Raw genomic sequence first — 12,358 nt, 5'->3', positions numbered from 1 at the left:
GAACATGCTTTTATTACGGGGGAAGGATGTTGGCGGACTTTTGCATGCGCTAACATGTCTTTAAAGTTTCTGTTGCGGCGATAGGTAATCCTTGGTATATCCGGGAACGCTTTTCTCAGACGCTCGTTAACTGATAATATTGGGTAATATTTGCGTAGGATGTTGTTTACATTTGGGAGGGCATTATAATATTTTGTTATAAAGTCTGGTGGTCTCTCAGATTCTGGTGTAGGTTGTTTGTTAGCTAATGCCGACAGCCTCTCTAATCTTAACGCGACGTCATAAGCCTGGTCAAAAGGAATTTGTGGATGGTTTCGTTCAGCTTTCGTTACATTAAGGTCATTTAGGTGGTAGATATAATAGTTGTCTTCACTACAGATTGTTCTTACTCGTTTCGCTTGTCCGACAAAAATTCTTCGCTTGCAATGTCGCGGGTTCCATGAAGTTCCATAAAGTTCCATACAGTTCCATAAAGTTCTTGTCAACTGTCTGCAATGTCGCGGGTGATGACTGGTGTAGTCTAAATACTGCTGGCTATCCGTAGGCTTCCGGTAATGTGTTGTTCTAAGTTTTCCAATTTCTATGTAAACCGTCGTGTCGAGGGAGTTGATCTGACTAGGAGAGTGGTGAGCAGTAAACTTAATTCTCGAGTGAACGCGGTTTAAATGGCTAATTATGGCGGTTAGAGCGTTTGCGCCGTGTTCCCATATAATGAATATGTTGTCAATATAACGCAGGTAGGTATGGGGTTTTAAAGGGTATGATTTCATCAGGTTTGCTTCAAGCTGTCCCATGAAAATGTTGGCATACGTGGGAGCGAATTGTGTTCCCATGCTTGTGCCGAAAGTTTGTAGGTAGTGAATAGAGTCCAATTCGAAATAGTTGAGCGTGAGAACTAACTCGAGAAGTGACAGGTAAACTTCAGGAGCGTGCGCTTGAGGATTTACTCTGAGGGAATTCGACACGGCTTCAATTCCTTCCTTCATGGGTATGCTAGTGTAAAGAGCAGAAACATCTAAAGTTACTAGAATAGCTCGGTCGGAGAGGATATGGTTAGCGTTAATCGAGTCGATAATTCGAAGGAAGTGGGGCATATCTTGAACAAAACATCGTAGGGTGGTTGGGATGTAAGTGTGTAAGTGTGTAATAAGTGTGGACTGGAGTCTTCTGGCGTGTTTTCCAGTGCCGGGCTGCAGTGACCTCGGGCCATCGTGTGTGCACGATGGTTTCTGTTGACAGCCTCGTGTACCGGTGTCTAAATTATCGTGGTGCGGGGTATTTCGTAGAGGCGATTGAGAATATCGCATGCTACTTTATGTAGATGACCGTTCGTGTAGGCTCGATATACTGACTGACAATCCGTAAGAATATATATTTCATCATCCTGTCTTGATGCCGAGATGGCGAGTGCAATGGCGGCCTCTTCTGCTGCGGCGACGTTTTGCGTACGAACGGAGGCAGCAGATACGAGTTCCTGCTGTCTGTGTCCTGACACGCTGTTTACCATGCCCTCCCCATTCGGGTACATGGCCGCATCTGTCCAGCGAGCAGTGGGGAGAGTGGCGTATCTTCTTTCTATTGTTTCGGCTCATGCTTTTCTCCTGCCCAAGTGATATTCCGGGTGCATGTTACGCGAAATAGGGCCATCATTATTTGCTCATGTAGGGTCTCGAGGAGGACTTGTTGCCTGTTGGTTGTCGTCACGGGGCATTGCAATCTTCGAAGAGTTGCTCTGCCTGTTCTAGTGAGGTTGAGGCGTGTGATTTGCGCAAGTCGGTGTGTTTCAATTAGTTCTTTTACGGTTTTGTGGATGCCCAGGGATATAAGATTAGTTGTTCTGGTGCCTGGTTGATGGACGATGCCTTGTTTGTACGCTTTCCGCAATAACACATTTATTTGGTGTTTTCTGTTGATGTTAGGTTCAGATAAGGTGTCACGTACGCGTGACTCTACTGACAATAAGAGCCTGAGTCAAGCGTAGTCGGTCTTCTTCCTTCATGCCATGTCTGTCATTGGCGACTCTATTGAGCACGCTAGCTACGCTTTCGGCAGTTTGTCTTAGTGCGTTTATAGTGAGGTTATTGCGACCATTACCTTGGATGCAAATGCCTAATATGCGGAGTGTTTGGACTCTGGGTATATGTTCTTGGCTTACGTATATTTATATGGCCTCTCTACCTGAGATTTTTCTTCTGGACTTCTTTTTGAGGACGAGGAGCTCGGAGTTTTCTGGGGAGCATTCCAGGCTGCACTCCTTGGCGTATTCAGTGACAGCCTCTGCCGCCGCTTGTAGGACGTCCTGCCATTCTCCATCCGAGCCTCGAGTCACGGCCGCTGAATACAGCGCCTATGCTCGAGTTGTCCAAATGGCAATGTCTCCATATACGTATTGCGTGAGGAAGGGGCGGAATCTTTTCTAGATGCACTGGCAGGTTTTTCATGATGACGCAGAAGAGAAAAGGTGATAAGACTGAACCCTGATGCGTGCCTCTATTTGGAACTTTTTTCTCTTTGGTTGTCAGAGTATTCACGCCTACCGTTGCCATGCGGTCCGTTAAGAATGCTCGAATGTAATTGTAGATTGGTTCGAAGCAATTTAGTTGTGATAAGTTTTTTAGGATGGCCTCATGAGATACGTTGTCAAATACTCCTTTAAGATCCAGTGCAAGTATGGATTTTGCATGTGTGGTGACATGGTCCAGTGCTTCATCCTTCATTTGGACTAGTACTTATTGAGTCGACAAATGCGGCCTGAAGCCGTACATCGTGTCAGGAAAGAAACCCGTGTCATCCACATGAGGCTTGAGGCGATTGAGCATCACGTTTTCGAAAAGGGAAATGGGTCGCATGTTGGTGAGGCCTGGAGGCTTGCCCTAAGTACACTCACTGCTAAGTACATAGTACTTAGGAGTGAGGATCAAGGGCGAATATATCAGGAACCGTCGGTTTGCAGATTACATTGTCCTATTCAGCAACAATGGGGACGAATTACAACAAATGATTCAGGATCTTTACCGAGGAAGTGGAGGAGGGGGGTTGAAGATTAATATGCAGAAGACACAAGTAATGTTCAATAGCCTGGCAATGGAACAATAATTCAGGATCGCCAGTCAGCCTCTCAATCAGCCAGTCAGTAAAGGAGTACGTTCATCTATGTCAATTACTCACAGGGGACTCTGATCATGTGAAGGTAATTTACAGACGAATAAAATGGGATTGGAGTGCATACGGCAGACATGGCCAAATCCTGACTTGGAACTTGCCACTGTCATTGAAAAGAAAAGTGTACTATAATTGCATTGTACCGGTGCTAACATATGGGACAGAAACTTGGAGGTTAACTAAGAAGCTCGAGATCAAGTTACGGACCACACAAAGAGCGATGAAACGAAGAATGTTCGGCCTAATCTTAAGGGACAGCAAGAGAGCAGTGTGGATCAGCTAGAAGTCTCCGAGAGGGCTTGAGTAGAAAGGCTCAGTGAAGCCTGCGCACGTCAGCGATGCTCCCACTGGAGGTCCCCGACTTCCGGAGTGGTTGGCGCTTCCAGTGAAAGACCGACTAGTGAAGTGGAATGTGGTTCCTTCTACCTCCCACACTGTGGTCATAGAGAAATTATTGAACATGCGCTCATTAAACATACTGTCTGGCGAACGCTTTGACGGTTAGTAGCAGCATGTTTCAGGTGAGGCTCCGAGCAAACAGGCTTTCTCGGGAAGCTTTTGTGTCCCTAATTTTGTGTATTGGAGCATTTGTTCTTTGGAAGCAACATGGCATGGACCTCGATGTGGTCGGCCACAAAGAGCTATGTACCAGACACTGCTGCGCCTATGGGTTGTGTTGCTGGAGCATCTGAACACAGATTTTATTGTGCTTTGCGAAAGGGCATTCTTCCGACAATACTTCACATGCTACATTCGTATGCTTGGAAATAAGTTATTGCTGTTGTAACGCCTTCCTAAAACCATCTGTGTTTTAAATCTCCATCTGTGTTTTAAATCTGAATTTGCCCTTTTAACCTGGGGTTGCAGGCCATCTGGTCTTGCGAACGCCTGGCTGTGTGCGCATGTACGAATCTCTCTGCCTTTTCTTTTGTAGCGAGAGCTACATTGGCCGTATTCTCGCCATTTCGCTGTGGCCGGTGGCCATACCGCGAGCTGAGCCGTTGTCTAGCAAACGCCGCAGCTGGCAGTGCCGCGTCATCTGGCATGACGTCAGAGGAGGAGCCGGTGAAACCGCGTTGCAACAACTGAGGAGGAGCCGGCGTTGCATCGTATATATAGAGAGGGCCGCTCGGTGGGATTCGTCGGCAGATATGAAAGCGAGTCGGAGAGACTGAAAAAAGCCAGGCTTCGTCGTCGGAACGATACCAAGAGGAGGCAGCGAGCCGAGGAGACGGAGGAAGAACGAGCCGCACGACTCGAGAAGCGTCGTAAGTGCGAAGCGGCCAGGCGAGTGGATTCAGATCAGGATAGCGCCCGATACGTGTTCAAGTCACTGGACGACAACCCCTCATCCTCCCGCCTCACCGACCGTCTTTGTGGCAATTGAGAAACAACAAGATGAAGACGTTCAAAATAAATGCGTTATACTTTAAAATGTCTAGTCTTTAATCTAACCATAACTTAAGAAGAGGTAACAACCAAACCTAAACACTCAGACGTACGAAGCTAAACGATAAAGATGTAACCGTAGAGAGAACCAAGCTAAACAATAAGATTAACCGTACCTCTCGCTACGCACACCCAGGCATAACTGAGTTAAGCCACAGCAAATTTTTTCTTCACTTTATTTAGGGATCATGCTTCTAAATTTTTCGGGACACCCGAATGTGTTTATTTTTATTTCTTGCTCGGGAACATATCGCATTTCATCGGAGTGGTCAATTATGTACCATATAGCGAAAGTGCCTTCAATATGCAGTGAAAATATTTTGCGTTTCGTGCTTGTTTGGCGTTGATACCATGTACAAATGTAATTAAACTTCCATTTATTTATTTATATTATACATACTGCTAGCTTCAATATGGAAGCTGTTATAGGGCATGGGAAAATACATTACATCAAAATCTGAGTGGGAAACTATTATATACTTCTTTATATGGAAGCTAACCAGAAAACAAGTTCAGCGAATTGGCCGCAGGCTAAAACAAAAACAACGACGCATGGAAATGCCTTAAAAAGAATACTTAAACGGTGACCTGAGGCGTAGTACATTAGCATAAGGTTGTCCCTTACATCTGTCTGCATGCAGTATTACAGAATCTTGCTCCTAGTCGTAGCTTAGTCAGTAGATAGGTTCTATATTTAAAGCAGTGTCCATTGTTGATGATTACTTTGTCCTTTTCAGGCCAGAGTACAAGTGCCTGTAAAGCAAAATGGAAAAAAATGAGGCCATGTAATTCTACAAGATCCATGCTAACGTATGGTTACAATTCAAAGAAAAGCAGATGCGAGAAATTTGAAGGCTGTATTTTGGTTACAGAAGGACACTTTAATTCACGAAAAGCCTGTCTGGAATCATGCGATAGTGAGTTCTCAATTTATTAGTAGTAAAGTTGCAGTATGGTCAGTATATCTTAAAATTTGTGTCATGATGCAACCTAACTATTTAAATGCTGATATCTATGAATAATACCACAACCATATTGCGGAAATGTTTTGCATTATGATCCTTTAAAACCCAGATTGGTTCAATTACAATGTGAAGTATGATAATAAAAATCGCCTCCACCGACCGAGGCATTCCACAGGGCTTCCTGTGGTCTGCAGGGTGTTTGTGTGAGAACACCATGGGCCAAAGCAGTTTTACCCCCCTAGGCCGGTGGTGCGTTGCTTAGGCTTGTCCGGATAAACGAAAAATTGATGGTTGCGGCGATGTCCAAGTGCTAATATTTTTAGGGACCCTTGGGGAAGCAAAACACCACTTCGGCTCCCGCTTCGCGTAGACGGCATCCCAGGTCAGACCTGCACTTTGAATATCGGTTGTCGCCTTTCCTGTCTCTCTCTCGAAGCTTTCTCTTTCTCTTAAACCTCTGCATTCTATTCACTTCTCCTCACACTCCAATTTCCAGGCGGCCAGGTTTCAGCCTATGTGTCATCACCATCCTGGGTTACACACTTGGAGCTATAGTACGGATGTAGAACTGGGACACCCAGAAAACAGTCCAGTCGCGACCACTTGATGGGCTCGGGTGCTGGGGGTTCGCATTTGTGCTCAACACAGGCAGATGTTTATGGCGTCAAAATATCCTCCACTTTGCGATCATTCCTTAAAAGACACCCACCGGGGTGGCGTAGTAGCTTTGGCGTTGTGCTGCTAAGGCCGAAATCGCGGGATCGTATCCCAGTCACGTCGGCTGCATTTCGATGGGGGCGAAATTAAAAAAAAAAAAAAAAAAAAAAAAAACACCCGTGTACCAGGTATTGGGTGCACGGTAAAAAACGCCAGGTGGTCAGAATACTGCGGAGTCTGTCACTGCGGTGCTGACTAATCGTATCGTGGTTTTAGCCCGTGTAAACTCATATTTTTTTTTGTCCTTGAACATGGCGCATACCGAGGCGCATACCAATGTGTTGTCGGAAACAAGAAAAGTTTTCCAAACTTTCATGTGATCGATGGCCTGAAAGGTCTGTTTGCACAACATTCCCATTTCATGCGGCAAATTCTCACCGAAACGATAACATAGCCTATAACTCAAGTAAAATAGGCTGGTGGGGATTTGTTACTTGAGATAGGATAATTGCCAGCACCGAAGTAAACAACCACACAAAGATACACTGATAGGAAGAGCACAAACTACTGAGTTTAGTGCTGAGATCACGTCAGAATGCATACACCTGGCTATTGGTAAAACGTTTGCACAGTCAGAAGGCGAAGGAATACATAATTAACCACCAGCGCTACTGAGGAAGAAAACCTCGGAGCCATATTGCAATATCGAGGCACTCACGCAGGCACTTATTCTCTTCATTATCTGGTAATCCTTCATGAGTTCTCGTGCATCCTTTCATTTAATTTCTCCTAGAATTTTAGAAACGAAAAATAATAAAAAAAACATGACACACCTGCAACAAGCACTGTGGGCAGGTATACTTGCGAGAACATTGTTGTTCTTAAGTGTCAACTGATGCTTCCGCGCACAATTGTTCAAGCTATAAGTTACGTACTAGCACATATCATTTGATACAGCCTACCGACGAAATTTATCGCAAGCTAGGTAACATAAAAATCCGGGTGAGGTCATACGTCCATAATCCGTTTCGGTTCGGTAATGACTCTCAGTCGTGCCGATAGTGTCTTACATGTGACAAGTGAGGTGACAGTGACGATGTGGCAGACAACTGCGCCATACATTCTCGTTCAGGCAACTGGGATGGTACCCAATGGGCTAAACATACCCGAGGAAAGTTCCTGGGACTTCCAACTATGAGCGTTACGCCGTCCAGTGGAGGCCTCCACAAATGCAGACGACATACAAGGATGACTCCGGAACTTTGCCATGCCATGGAAAAAAAAAAAGACATCCGACTGGGCCTCCTCTAGACGTCACTTTCGGACATTCAAGCGTTCTCGAACATTCTTGTCGGTGTCGTGATCTCGTAGTATGGCCAAAGCTTGGGAAGCTTCTACTCTTTTCTCGTACCTTCGACCGCTGCTTTCGGAACATTCTCGAGGGGGGGGGGGGGGGGTGACTCATGCTGTTGGCGCGCGCGCTCACGCTGTAGTTATGTCTGTCGACTCGCCGGGTGAGAAGGTGTCTCGGCGCGCGCGTGTGCTCTCTCTCTCTCTCCGGTTAACGTCGCTCCGTCGAGTCTCTTCCAGACGTTTCGGCGCCGTTGTTAGCGTTGTTGCTTGAGGCGTATGCGCTCTCCCCCTCTGTTGAAGTTGCCGCGGGGCCGGCGTGTTCTTTCGCTGGCTTGCGCGACACTCGGCGCGCGCTTGGATTACGCGCTCTTTTGTGACACTGCCCCCCCACTTTAAGAATATTATGCAATAATATTCAAGAAAACACAAAAGAAGCGCGCACAAGAGTCCACTACACACGAGTCCGTAAGTCCATAAATCAGTCCACCACAAATCACACATCACTCGCGATACATCGAATACAAGCACAAGTCACACAGGTTCACTTGGATTAGACAATAACACATCGCTCGTATAACTAGTACACTTGTATTATACACACATACAAGGATGACTCCGTAACTTTGCCATGAAAAAAAAAAGACATCCGACTGGGCCTCCTCTAGACGTCGCTTTCGGACATTCAGATATCCATCGTATGCTAAAATCTGTACTATTTCCCCTGAAATCTCTAAGAAACGTTCGTAGGACCTTAAAATTTGTATCCTTTTTTTTTAAATGAGCAGCCCTTTCCCTGTCGAGGAAATGGGGGTAAGCGAAGCTTGTCGTGTGTTTCTTCAGTGTTCCTCGGAGCGAATTGCACTGACGAGTACCACGTTGGGCTCGAACTACAACCGGTCACACACACTGCAGCTGGCTCCGAAGTTCCAGGTTGAGAAAGTCGCGTTGAAACCTGGCCGTCGCGCCGGGTTTTTTGATGAGTGTACAACAAATCAGTTATCATGCCATCACCGCCATTCTATCGTCGGAACTGTCGTCATCGCCTTGCTGCTTTCGTCACACGCTCGCTCGCGGCACACACACAATTGCTCGCCTTTGACAACCATGTTCGTCCCCATGGTAACGCTTTTCTCAACCTCAACCCAGGGTTCAAAACCAGCTACCAGCAAATAGCTTCACATAACATTGATTCCCGCAGTGCCTGAAATTTGTAACATTTCTTGATGCTGAATGGTGTTTTTGTCCATGACATGCCATTGTTATAAAATTACCTGTTACAAGCCAAGCATTGTCCTTGTCACATTTTTCTATTATATTCAGATAGTATAGTTTTTAAGTTCGATAATTAAATAATGAATTATCACCGCGAGCTCTTTGATTACAACTGCAGTAAATTGCGTTTTGTTTGGGCGAACTTCATGGGCATCACTGTAAATCCGTTAACTTTGATGTTAGTGCCAGTGTTTTTATTAACTTCGAACATTCTATCTTACAGAAAATTCAACTTGTCTAGACACCGCATATTCAGAGTATCATGGTATCTACGATGGAGACGATCCTAGAGTGTACCATTATTATGACCCGAACACGGACGACTGCGTAGAAATAGACACTATCGAACTCTTTCCTTCAGAGCTTTGGCCAAGAAATAACGTATTTACCACATATGAAGAATGCAAAAAAAAATGTGCACCAACTTATCGCCGTAAAAATAAATAGGAATAATAAACAAGTTTGACCACTTGCGCGGAAAGAATAACTGCGCGAAATTGTCTTTAAATTGTGGGCGTTATAGGATTTTCTCTTTTCGGCTTCCACGGCTATTCGTTGTGGGCAAAATGCCATTTCGGCTTCCACGGCTATTCGCTGTGGGCAACGCGTCGTGCTACTTACGGACACCGACTACTTACTTGGGGCAGACACTATTGCGCCATTGCGCCTGATTGCTGCGGAAGATACCAAACTGCCTCCCGGCCGACAGCCAATTGTTACCATTATGTCTAACGATTTCGACCATGGTGATGTCTTGGTCTTGCCCTCTTCCCGTTGCCTTCATAACGGCATCGCTTTTGCACCAGGTGTGGTTCGATTTCACAATGGCTCGGTACTTGTCACCGCCACGAACGCTACATCGGAGAAAATTCTGCTTCCGCAAAGCACCACAGTGGCTTGTGCAGCCGACCCGGGGTCTGCATGCGTCGTGCCCCTTAAACCTATGTCACGGAGAAAGAATAACAGGAGGCGAAACTCTTGGCAGGCGCCAGCGCGTCTACTGGTCGTGATATTGTCACGTTCAGTGAGGAGGAAACGCGTAGCTTCAGACCACGGTGCATGCTACCGCGGGTGGTGGTGATGATGATGGGGTGGTGGTGATGATGATGATATATCCGCTTATTATTTAAGGTATCCCCTTTGAAACGGGGCGGCGACAAATAGTCACCTGTCACCGGTCACCAGTCACTGGTGAACGTTGGCGCAGCACCCTTGCGGCGCCGCAAGGAACTACTTCCCTCGCGGTCGGAGCGGCGCGCGTGCGGCCGCGGTGACGGAGGAAAAAAACAAAAGTTCCATCTACATGGCCGCCATGATGGCCGCGGTCTCCGACGGCGTCGTCTGCTACTGAGCGCTTGCGCTGGGTTGTCGGATACCGCCCAAAAAGTTTTGCGCCAGCGCGGTTTGCACTCCAGGGATAAAATACCTGTACACTGTTTTAGTATAGATATTTTTTCCAGATTATTATTTAGGATCACATGCTGTGGGGGAACGCTCCTGTGTGACATTATGACGACGCCGGAAGGAGCCGAGTTGCGCCTCCTGAATTATTCTTTCTCCGTGACCTATGTGTTCCAAAGACCCTTCTACTTGGGATACTGCTTCTCCCTCCGCCCTTACTGCAGCCATCAGCAGTGACTTGCCACCTTCACAGATGCAGCAGTTGCTGGCTTTGTTGAACAAACACGCAAATTCTTTCGATGTCCATTCGTCGACTCTGGGCCAAACCACAGCTGCAGCGCATCGCATTCAGACAGACTAAGCGTCTATAGTGCGCCGACGCCCGTACCGTGTGTCCCTAGCGGAGCGGGAAATCATAGAATAAAATGTCGTGGACATGCTATAACAGAGGGTCATCCGGCCCTCAGCTAGCCCTTGGTCATCTCCTGTTGTTTTGGTCCCCCTCCCCCCCCCCCCCCCCCCAAAAAAAAAAAGGCGGTTCCGTGCGCTTTTGCGTTGATTACCGGGCCCTCAATAAGATACTCGAAAGGATAGATCGACCCTATACCACGCATTGACGACGCCCTTGATTCGCTACAAGGTGCAGAATACTTTTCAAGCCTCGATCTGCATTCCGGCTATTGGCAAATTCTCATGCACGAAGAGGATAAAAAAAAAAAAACAGCGCTTGCCGCGCCCCTGATGGACTTTTCGAATTCAACGTCATTCCTTTCGGGCTACGCAATGCGCCTGCGACTTTTGAGCGCATGATTGACACCATGATGCGTGGCCTGAAATGGAAAACTTGCCTCTGCTACCTGAATAACATTGTCGTCGTATTTTCTACAACATTTCCTCAGCACCTGCAACGCTTGTATCAAGTTCTGACGTGACTTGCCGACGCTGATCTTCAGCTCAACACGAAGAAATGCCGTTTCGCCAGCAGATCTATTAAGGTCCTGGGGCATGTCGTGAGCAAGGAGGAAATACGCCCTGACCCTGACAATATTGCTGCGGTCCTTCGCTTCCCTCGCCCAGGAAAGCCTAAAGACTTGCGAAGCTTCCTTGGCCTCGCTTCTTATTTCCGTCGCTTTACACGGAACTTTGCCTCCATCGCTGCGCCCCTGCACAAGCTACTTGCTTCCGGTGTACCCCTTCTCTGGTCTCAAGAATGTGAAGCAGCCTTTGACATCTTGAAAGGGGCCCTCACGTCTGAACCTGTGCATTGCCATTTTGATGAGACTGCACCGACTCTCTTGCACACAGATGCTAGCGGCCGCGGCATCGGTGCCATTCTTCTGCAACGTGACAACCCTTCGCGAGAGAGAGTCGTTGCATACGCCAGCTGCTTACTCACCGATCCCGAGCTATACGATCACTGATCGTATAGCCGTGGCCGTAGTGGCCGTAGAGGCCGTCGCCGTGACCGTAGTGGCGGCGCGTATCGTTATGCCTCATCCTCCATAATATCGTGCACAGGTCCGGCGAAATCGGCAAAGTCGGGGAGGCTGCCGTAGGAGTCGGCCATCTTGCTTGCTAGGTGAGTGTAGCAAAAGTCGCACTTAAGGTTGCCAATGTCTGTACTTTACTTTCCGGCACTCAAGCGTCGATTAAAGTTTACCTTAAGTACAAGATTTGTCTATGAAACGCGTTAAGCATCGACCGGCTACTTAAGTCACAAGTTAAGGGTAAGTTCCGTTTGTGAATACGGGCCTTTGTGTCCTGGTCCGTGTCTGCGATGCTGCGATGTTGAGTCCGGGACCACTTAGTAGTTTACGTCACTGATGCGGCGTAGCACTTTATACAAACCAAAATACCGGCTCAGCAACTTTTCACGGAGGCCACAGTGGTGAACGGGGTTCCACACCCAGACTTGGTCTCCGGGGTTGTAGGACACGTACCTGTGGCGGATGTTGTAGCGTCGTGCGTCTGTCTGCTGCTGCTTCCTTAGCACGCTCGGCAAATTCATCGGCGTCAGTTGTTAATAGCTCAGCGTCTTGACACGGCAACATAGCGTCCAGCATCGTCTGGACTTCGCGACCGTAGAGAAGGCGAAAGTG

Source organism: Dermacentor silvarum, chromosome 7, assembly GCF_013339745.2.
Source record: "Dermacentor silvarum isolate Dsil-2018 chromosome 7, BIME_Dsil_1.4, whole genome shotgun sequence".
NCBI classification, from domain to species: Eukaryota; Metazoa; Arthropoda; class Arachnida; order Ixodida; family Ixodidae; genus Dermacentor; species Dermacentor silvarum.
Note: the sequence above shows the minus strand (reverse complement) of the source record.